Raw genomic sequence first — 8,429 nt, forward strand, 5'->3', positions numbered from 1 at the left:
TGAACTCGCGATGCCTTGAAAGTGGACAAAACCAGCTTTTTTGACAAAACGTGTTTAGGTTTCAGATCGCGCTATATGTGGAGAATAATGAACGGCAATTAGCAAAAAAAAATTTTTAAGTGGCGTTTATCGTTTTTTGCAAATTAATTCATATATATATAAATATATATATAATTTTATTTAGATTTGTTTTTATTCTTATTGACTTTAGTTGTATGGACAAAAAGCACAGACACTTTTCTAAATGCCACTTTTCTTCTTTTGTGTTTTACAGAAGAAAGTCACACATGGTTTGGAACGATATGATGGTGAGAAATTAAAGTTTTAATTTTTGGGTCAACTATTCCTTTAATTGCCGCTGAGTATTACAGCAGGAGCTCTGGTGTGCCAGGACCAACCAGATAGCAAAGCCTGATATATACCAGGCTTTGTGCCAGGAAGAATGCCTGTTGGTTGGGGTGGGCAGAAAGGGCGAGGAATGTCCGTGTAAAAATGACGCCCTTTCTCATGCTGCACACCCGAGTCCTGCTTCCAGAAGATGAAAAACATGCACTCACACATTGCGCAAACCTCTTTTTTTCCAGCCTGACCATTGCGAGACCTTGTATTCTTTCTGATTTATTCACCTGAAAGTGGAACCGGCTTTTTTGACAAAACGTGTTTAGGTTTCAGATCGCGCTATATGTGGAGAATAATGCACGGCAATTAGCAAAAAAAATTTTTTAAGTGGCGTTTATCGTTTTTTGCAAATTAATTAATATATATATAAATATATATATAATTTTATTTAGATTTTTTTTTATTCTTATTGACTTTAGTTGTATGGACAAAAAGCACAGACACTTTTCTAAATGCCACTTTTCTTCTTTTGTGTTTTACAGAAGAAAGTCACACATGGTTTGGAATGATATGATGGTGAGAAATTAAAGTTTTAATTTTTGGGTCACCTATTCCTTTAATTGCCGCTGAGTATTACAGCAGGAGCTCTGGTGTGCCAGGACCAACCAGATAGCAAAGCCTGATATATACCAGGCTTTGTGCCAGGAAGAATGCCTGTTGGTTGGGGTGGGCAGAAAGGGCGAGGAATGTCCGTGTAAAAATGACGCCCTTTCTCATGCTGCACACCCGAGTCCTGCTTCCAGAAGATGAAAAACATGCACTCACACATTGCGCAAACCTCTTTTTTTCCAGCCTGACCATTGCGAGACCTTGTATTCTTTCTGATTTATTCACCCAGAATTATAAAATCCTGATAGCTGTGCTTCACAGTTTGATGCTGTGTCAACACTGGATGCGAGCGGCACGTCACCACGTAACAAAAATCAATAGCTCCTATTAAATGCAACAAAGAAGGGTTCATTACATCATATTGTTGATGTCCTGATTCTATTTTTACACCGAGTTCTCATCAAGTTTTTTTCCCTCTAAATACAACTTTTTGTAATAGGCTGTTTGCCCGTTTCTTTATTTTGAGCGCTGTAGAGCCACTCGGGCTTTATTTTTCCCATCCGTCGAAAATAACATTTTATTCAAATCATCATAATTTGATTGCAATGAATTTATTTACTCACACATTGCGCAAACCTCTTTTTTTCCAGCCTGACCATTGCGAGACCTTGTATTCTTTCTGATTTATTCACCCAGAATTATAAAATCCTGATAGCTGTGCTTCACAGTTTGATGCTGTGTCAACACTGGATGCGAGCGGCACGTCACCACGTAACAAAAATCAATAGCTCCTATTAAATGCAACAAAGAAGGGTTCATTACATCATATTGTTGATGTCCTGATTCTATTTTTACACCGAGTTCTCATCAAGTTTTTTTCCCTCTAAATACAACTTTTTGTAATAGGCTTTTTGCCCGTTTCTTTATTTTGAGCGCTGTAGAGCCACTCGGGCTTTATTTTTCCCATCCGTCGAAAATAACATTTTATTCAAATCATCATAATTTGATTGCAATGAATTTATTTACATTTACATTTAAATTAATTCTGACCACTACACCAAAATCTTCTAAAATAACTTATACAAAATGAAATTTTATGCAAATGTGAAAACTTGTGATATCAGTCACTTCCACTGTCGACATGGTGTAAAAGATGTAAAATACTGTGTGCATGAACAACAGGCTCGAGAAAGTTTAAACAAAACCTTCAGGGTTGCTGCGTCTTTATTCCAAAATGAACTTTTTCCTTGAAGGTCCTTTAATGTCAATGAACTTTCCCACTGTGTACAGTTATTCAGATATCAGAAAAACCAAAACACAAATGATGTGCACTGCATACTGTTGAAGAGGAGCAGGATGGCTGTTCCTCTGCATTCACTGCAGTTTTTTTTTCTTCTTCATTATGGCATTAATCATCATCCTTTTGCGTTTCACACTGCTCTTCAATGTAATGTCCTCTAAAAATGATATTCACCCTCTTTCAGAAGCCATTTGTATGTGCTTTTTTCCCCAAGCAGTATTCAGCACTTTTCTTTTGGTGTTCTTTATTCCAGTCTGCTTTTCAGGTATACACAAGAGTCAGGTCCTCTTCCATAAGAATCACATCATAAATTTAGTCCAAAACTTTTTCCTTGAAGGTCCTTTAATGTCAATGAACTTTCCCACTGTGTACAGTTATTCAGATATCAGAAAAACCAAAACGCAAATGATGTGCACTGCATACTGTTGAAGAGGAGCAGGATGGCTGTTCCTCTGCATTCACTGCAGTTTTTTTCTTCTTCTTCATTATGGCATTAATCATCATCCTTTTGCGTTTCACACTGCTCTTCAATGTAATGTCCTCTAAAAATGATATTCACCCTCTTTCAGAAGCCATTTGTATGTGCTTTTTTCCCCAAGCAGTATTCAGCACTTTTCTTTTGGTGTTCTTTATTCCAGTCTGCTTTTCAGGTATACACAAGAGTCAGGTCCTCTTCCATAAGAATCACATCATAAATGTATTAATCAGTCTTAAGAAAAGACCACAGAGTGTTGTCAGGAAGGACTAGTAATGGTTGACTTCTACATCATTTCATCCTGGCCTGAAACCCTTGTTTGATTTCCTGTCTATTGTAGATTTTCCTTGAATGACTGTTGATACGTTGTATTTAAGACAAATACAAAGAAATGCGTTTCCATAAATTGCTGTGACACTGTACATATAATTTTGTATAAAGGGTGTTTTAATATTAAAAATCACAGTTTAATGATATAAATGAGCAATTCAAGTTTTTTCTACCCTCTTTTTTGTCTTTTAATCTTGTCTTGTGTTTTAATTATTAACATCAGTATTTTACATTTAAAATGTGTGTGTGTGTGTATATACAGGTGCATCTCAATAAATTAGAATGTCGTGGAAAAGTTCATTTATTTCAGTAACTCAACTCAAATTGTGAAACTCGTGTATTAAATAAATTCATTGCACACAGACTGAAGTAGTTTAAGTCTTTGGTTCTTTTAATTGTGATGATTTTGGCTCACATTTAACAAAAACCCACCAATTCACTATCTCAACAAATTAGAATATGGTGACATGCCATGTGAGCCCTATAAATTCTATATTAAGTAAGTCATTACATTTTATTTAATTACTTATAAAATTTATGGGTCTGTCAGTTGATTAAAAAATACATTTTTTTTCCCCATTCTGTTTAATTATGCTTTTGCTCTATAAATTATATGTTATGTGTAATTCTGTGACAGATATAATTGTTTGGTACTGTTGTTCTCACAGAGTGCTGCCACTTAAACAAATCGCTCTGCCGGAGACACCTCATAACCACAGATAAACAACGTTCTGTCTCCCAAGACAGAGGAGCTGTGTAGTGAAGACTCTTTCAGGCTCTGAGATCCGTCGCTGTCTTTCTGGACAGCTAATCCACTGCAGGTGTGAGGAATTCTGGGATTGAAGGCAGATCCAGCAGTTGGCTTAACTGGAAAATCACGTCACCCCATTTTAGACACAGCAGAGAAGCAGGTGACGGCACTGCCATAGCAACAGAATTGCTGGAATGTGTGAATTCGTCTGATGTATTATTATGGGATGGGGAGATTGCATTAGAAAACTTCTTGAACTTTTCATGCTGTCATAACAGTCACTGATTTGGCACAGCTGAAACTAGAGTCTGGTTAGACTCTTATTTGAGCAATGATACGTTCTGTTTATGAAGAATGGGCACAGATTTTTTCACACAAAATCAGAATACAAAACTTTCAAAAACATGTTGCAACAAATTTGGTGTGAAAGGCCCTAGAGACTGCCATATTAACACAATGCAACTGAACGTCTTGAATTCGTTCTAGATGTTAATTCAGCTCAGTCTGTGCTGGAGTTCAATCAGTCCAGTCAGTTTGTGCGTCTGCTTTTCTGTTCCTCATCAGCAGCACCTCACAAAAGCATCCAGCACCCAATGGCCTCAGAGATCACACTGCATGCTCAGCCTGTGCGCGATACTGCAAAAGCCTGTATTTGAATTACAACTGAACAATAACCCTTCAGACTCCCCATAACACCTCTATGACTTGAGTGCGGCGTGAAAAGGGAATTGTTAAAAAAAAGTTTTTTTTTGAGGTCTCTCAGCAAATGTCATCAGTAATGCTACTTGATTTAGCTGAATTTGCTTGTTCTAACTGCAAAACTCAACTAGCAAATTTAAAGCAGTAAATAATTTTCATTATCATTGTAATCTTGTATATGGTTTTATGACACTTGGCATGAAGTCTAAAAAGTAATATTTTTTATTTAAAATATACTACTAAATATATTTCTTTAATCATTAATATTTTATTTTATCTTTCGTATTTTGTTTTTTGAAGCAAGGTTTTGTATGTTGTTGTTTTTTTCATGCTGCAATATTTGGCTTGATATTGTTGGTCTAATACGAGTTTTGATGTAGATTAAAGGAATAGTTCACCCAAAAATGAATATTTGCTCATCCAAATCAAAATGTACTCATCCTCAGGTGTGATGTAGTGTGTAGATGTAGATGAGTTTGTTTCTTCATTGGAACAGATTTGGAGAAATCTAACATTACATGGCTTGCTCACCTATTGATCCTCTGCAGTGAATGGGTGCCGTCAGAATGAGAGTCCAAACAGCTGATAACAACATCACAAAAATCCACAAGTAATCCACACCACTCCAGTCCATCAGTTAATATCTTGTGAAGTGAAAAGCTGCATGTTTGTAATAAACAAATCCATCAAGATGTTTTTAACTTCAAACCGTTGTTTTTGGCCAAAATACATGTTTTCTATCCATGATATTGCTTTCTCCAGTGAAAAAGCTGTTTTGCCTGAATCAGGAGAGCAATCTGCACAAATCAAGCACTGTACATAAGCAAAAACAGTCCTAAACAAATATGTCGGTGGATTTTGATGTGAGAGGACAACAGGAGATGGACTTTTTCAGTGGAGGAAGCATTATTAGCACCTTAATGATGGATTTGTTTCTTACAAGCACAGCTTTTCACTTCAGAAGACATTTTACAGTGTGGCCCATGATGTTGGTCATTCCTGTGTCATTAGGTAAGCCAAATAACCAAGAACACAAAGTCGGATACAATGGATTTGAAAAAGGATGGTGGCAATGGATCATGATTTTTGAAAATACTTTTTATACGAGTCACATTTTTCAAATCCATGATGCAGCTGTTAGTTTTTTGTCTCCACATCTGCATGCTGCAATCTCTTATTATATTTGACTTCGAGTCGAAGTGTCTCAGAGTCTCCCAGTCTTATTTAAGGTCAATCCGTCTTGCCATCCAATCAGCTGTCACCGCTGTCATGGCTCCCGACAGAACAAATCACTTCTCGAAAGTTCTTGGCATACTGGACGTGTTGCTCAGTTAAGCCTCATTGCTTAAAATCACATCATGTTTTCATTCAAAAGCCATAATGAGACTGCTTTTGCTTGTTCTCCCTGTTTCTCCGCAGTCTTGTGTTTGGCATCTTGAAATGCATTTAAGTGGAACGGATACTATTGGATCAATATCAGTATTTAAATTGGACCGATTTGGGGCATGTAAGCTCCAAATAAAATAACAGTCAGGTGACCGTGACCGCTGCTCCATGACCAGAGTTTTGGACACGATGGCCTGAGACTGACGTCACCTCACTACACCCCGACGAGCTCGAATTCACATTTTGTGTTAAATTAAGACTTTTGCACTGTGTGGTTTTCTATAATTACCTTTAGCAGGTGCCAGTGACGTAACTGACACCAGACATAAGAGTGGACAACATGGAAAACTCCCTAAGTTTCAAAAGACTAACCTTTGTTTAACAATAGGTAACAAAATCACCGTAATCCCTCTCATAACGGCAAAGTCGGATCATGTTTGCAGCATATGCCTTTGTGTTTGAAATTTGGATGTATGTGTTATCTTAGACTATGCATGGATGTTTCTTTGTCTGTTTCCTGCATTATTTGTGACTACCGCTCCATCTGTCATCTCCTTTCTCCTGTTGTGTTCTTATTTCAGTGCTTCTCTCCTTTCTTCTCTAGCCATGGGGGGCTGTTATAGGTGAGAATGCTCTTGTTTGATACAAAATGACTGTGCAGCTCGGCTGATAGCCTGAACAGATCCAGCATCACTTAGCACAGGGATGTTGTTAACACCTACTGCTTTCAGCCAGCTGGCTGCAGGTCAGTCTTTCTGAATTAGGAATACTGTAGGTCTGATGCACTGGTGCGCAAATCCCAGTGTTTTAGTACATTTACATGCAATTTTTAAAGTTTGATTTCAGACAGATTAATGCATTTGTCTTTTCATGTGAAATCATCTGAAAAAAGTCAACTGAAATCGTATATAGTCACTATATATTTTATTTTTGGGCTATATAGTTTTGGGTTTAGCATTTCTGCAGACACTATAGTGACCTGTAGACCAATCAGATATCGCTATTGACTGAGATTTGAGTGTTATTCATCATGCAGCTAATATGAAGTGTTTTTTTTTAAATATCTGCTATACTGTTTTGGAGCATAAAAATGCACAGCATGTTTAAAAAAAAAAAAATCAATCAAAAACAATGAGACTCTGAGCTTGTTTCAAACTAATTAATATAATGTAATAATCCATGACTTCAATGTTTTGTTATTCAACAAGCAGCTAATGTGTATATATATTTTTAAAAAACTTACGTTATGCCTGCCATACTGTATTTGTTCATACTGAGAATATACATTAATTGGAATATTTAAACTGATTTAATTGAGTTTTTGGTGCATAAATATGCACATCAAGATTAGGGGAAAAAAGTATGCAATGTAATAATCCACAACTTATTAGGCAATTATTAATAATAATAATAATAATAAAAAATGTTATATATTAGCAATAATGATAGCATATAAGATATAATATTACTAATAATAAAATGTTCTTGAGAATGCTTTATTTTGATTGATCAATCATATCATTCTGGGGTCAAATATTTTTGTTAAACTGACCATTATCTCAGACAACCTTTTTCTTATATACAGTAGCAGTACCAGTTTCATGTCTTTTGAATTACTTCTAACATAAAATAATTTAGATTGACTTGAAGTTTGACCTTTAGTGACCTGTAGCGGTCAGATATCTACAGTATATTTGCTCTCTCAGAAGTGTGTTGTATTAAGTTGTTTTTGATTTTAGAGGTTTGATTTAAATTCATTTTATGTTTTTGACAAACGTATGAATAGACCTTAATTGTGGGGAAAAAATGCCCAAATTTTGTATTTAAAAAAATCATTTTTGGTGGTGAGCTGTCTTAAACAATGCAGGTAAGTGATTTTCCTGGTCCTATTTTCCCCATCATTTCATGTCCTCTCTATACTGGACCTCCTGACATCCAAAATATGATATAGTTTTTCATTCTGTGAAAAATGAATTCCTGTCTGATGTATTGCTGAAAATACCTGATGTGCCCGGATTATGATCATAGTGAACACTTTCTGTCTGCACATTTTCCATATAACCTTCCCGATCTGGTGATCCATTAGAGGAATGAATTAGACATTGAATTAATTTGCTATTGTCTTTCCTCTCTAACTCACAGGCAGTTTTATGAAGCCAAGGCCTCCCTAAATTCATTGGAAACATCATGAAGATTTGGTTGTTGGAAACTGATCTATTTGGCCCTCAAAGTTTAACATCCCTAATACATCTGAAGCTCTGATGGCGGGTTAAAAGATGGACGCTTTGAATGATGGAGGACAGGAAAATGGGGATAACGTGTGGGAATGACGAATGAATGCGAGAACAGATGAAGCTCAGAAGAAGAGAGTGTTGGAGAAGAAAGATGTACTTTGATATTATGTTTCAGGTCAGAGGGGGTAAATGAGGCTTTGGCACCAGACACACCAAGGGTTATCTGGGTTGGCCTGACACTCATAAACCTATGGCTCTCACCTTATAGTGCTTTACAGTGTGTGCTTCTGCTTCAGGGGGGTTTCT

The 8,429-nt window shown here is 36.4% G+C and overlaps 1 protein-coding gene across 1 annotated transcript in view; it reads left to right on the forward strand.

Moving 5' to 3' along the window:
• LOC107751378 (UV radiation resistance-associated gene protein-like) overlaps window positions 1–7,498 on the forward strand; it is a 108,772-nt gene extending 101,274 nt beyond the window's left edge. The window contains exon 15 of the mRNA XM_016567097.1: window positions 7,487–7,498. The gene's annotated coding sequence lies outside the window, so the exon portion shown is untranslated. The remainder of the gene's footprint in view (window positions 1–7,486) is intronic.
• The last annotated feature ends 931 nt before the right edge of the window (window positions 7,499–8,429 follow it).

Source organism: Sinocyclocheilus rhinocerous, unplaced genomic scaffold (assembly GCF_001515625.1).
Source record: "Sinocyclocheilus rhinocerous isolate Xijiao unplaced genomic scaffold, SAMN03320098_v1.1 scaffold1624, whole genome shotgun sequence".
NCBI lineage: Eukaryota > Metazoa > Chordata > Actinopteri > Cypriniformes > Cyprinidae > Sinocyclocheilus > Sinocyclocheilus rhinocerous.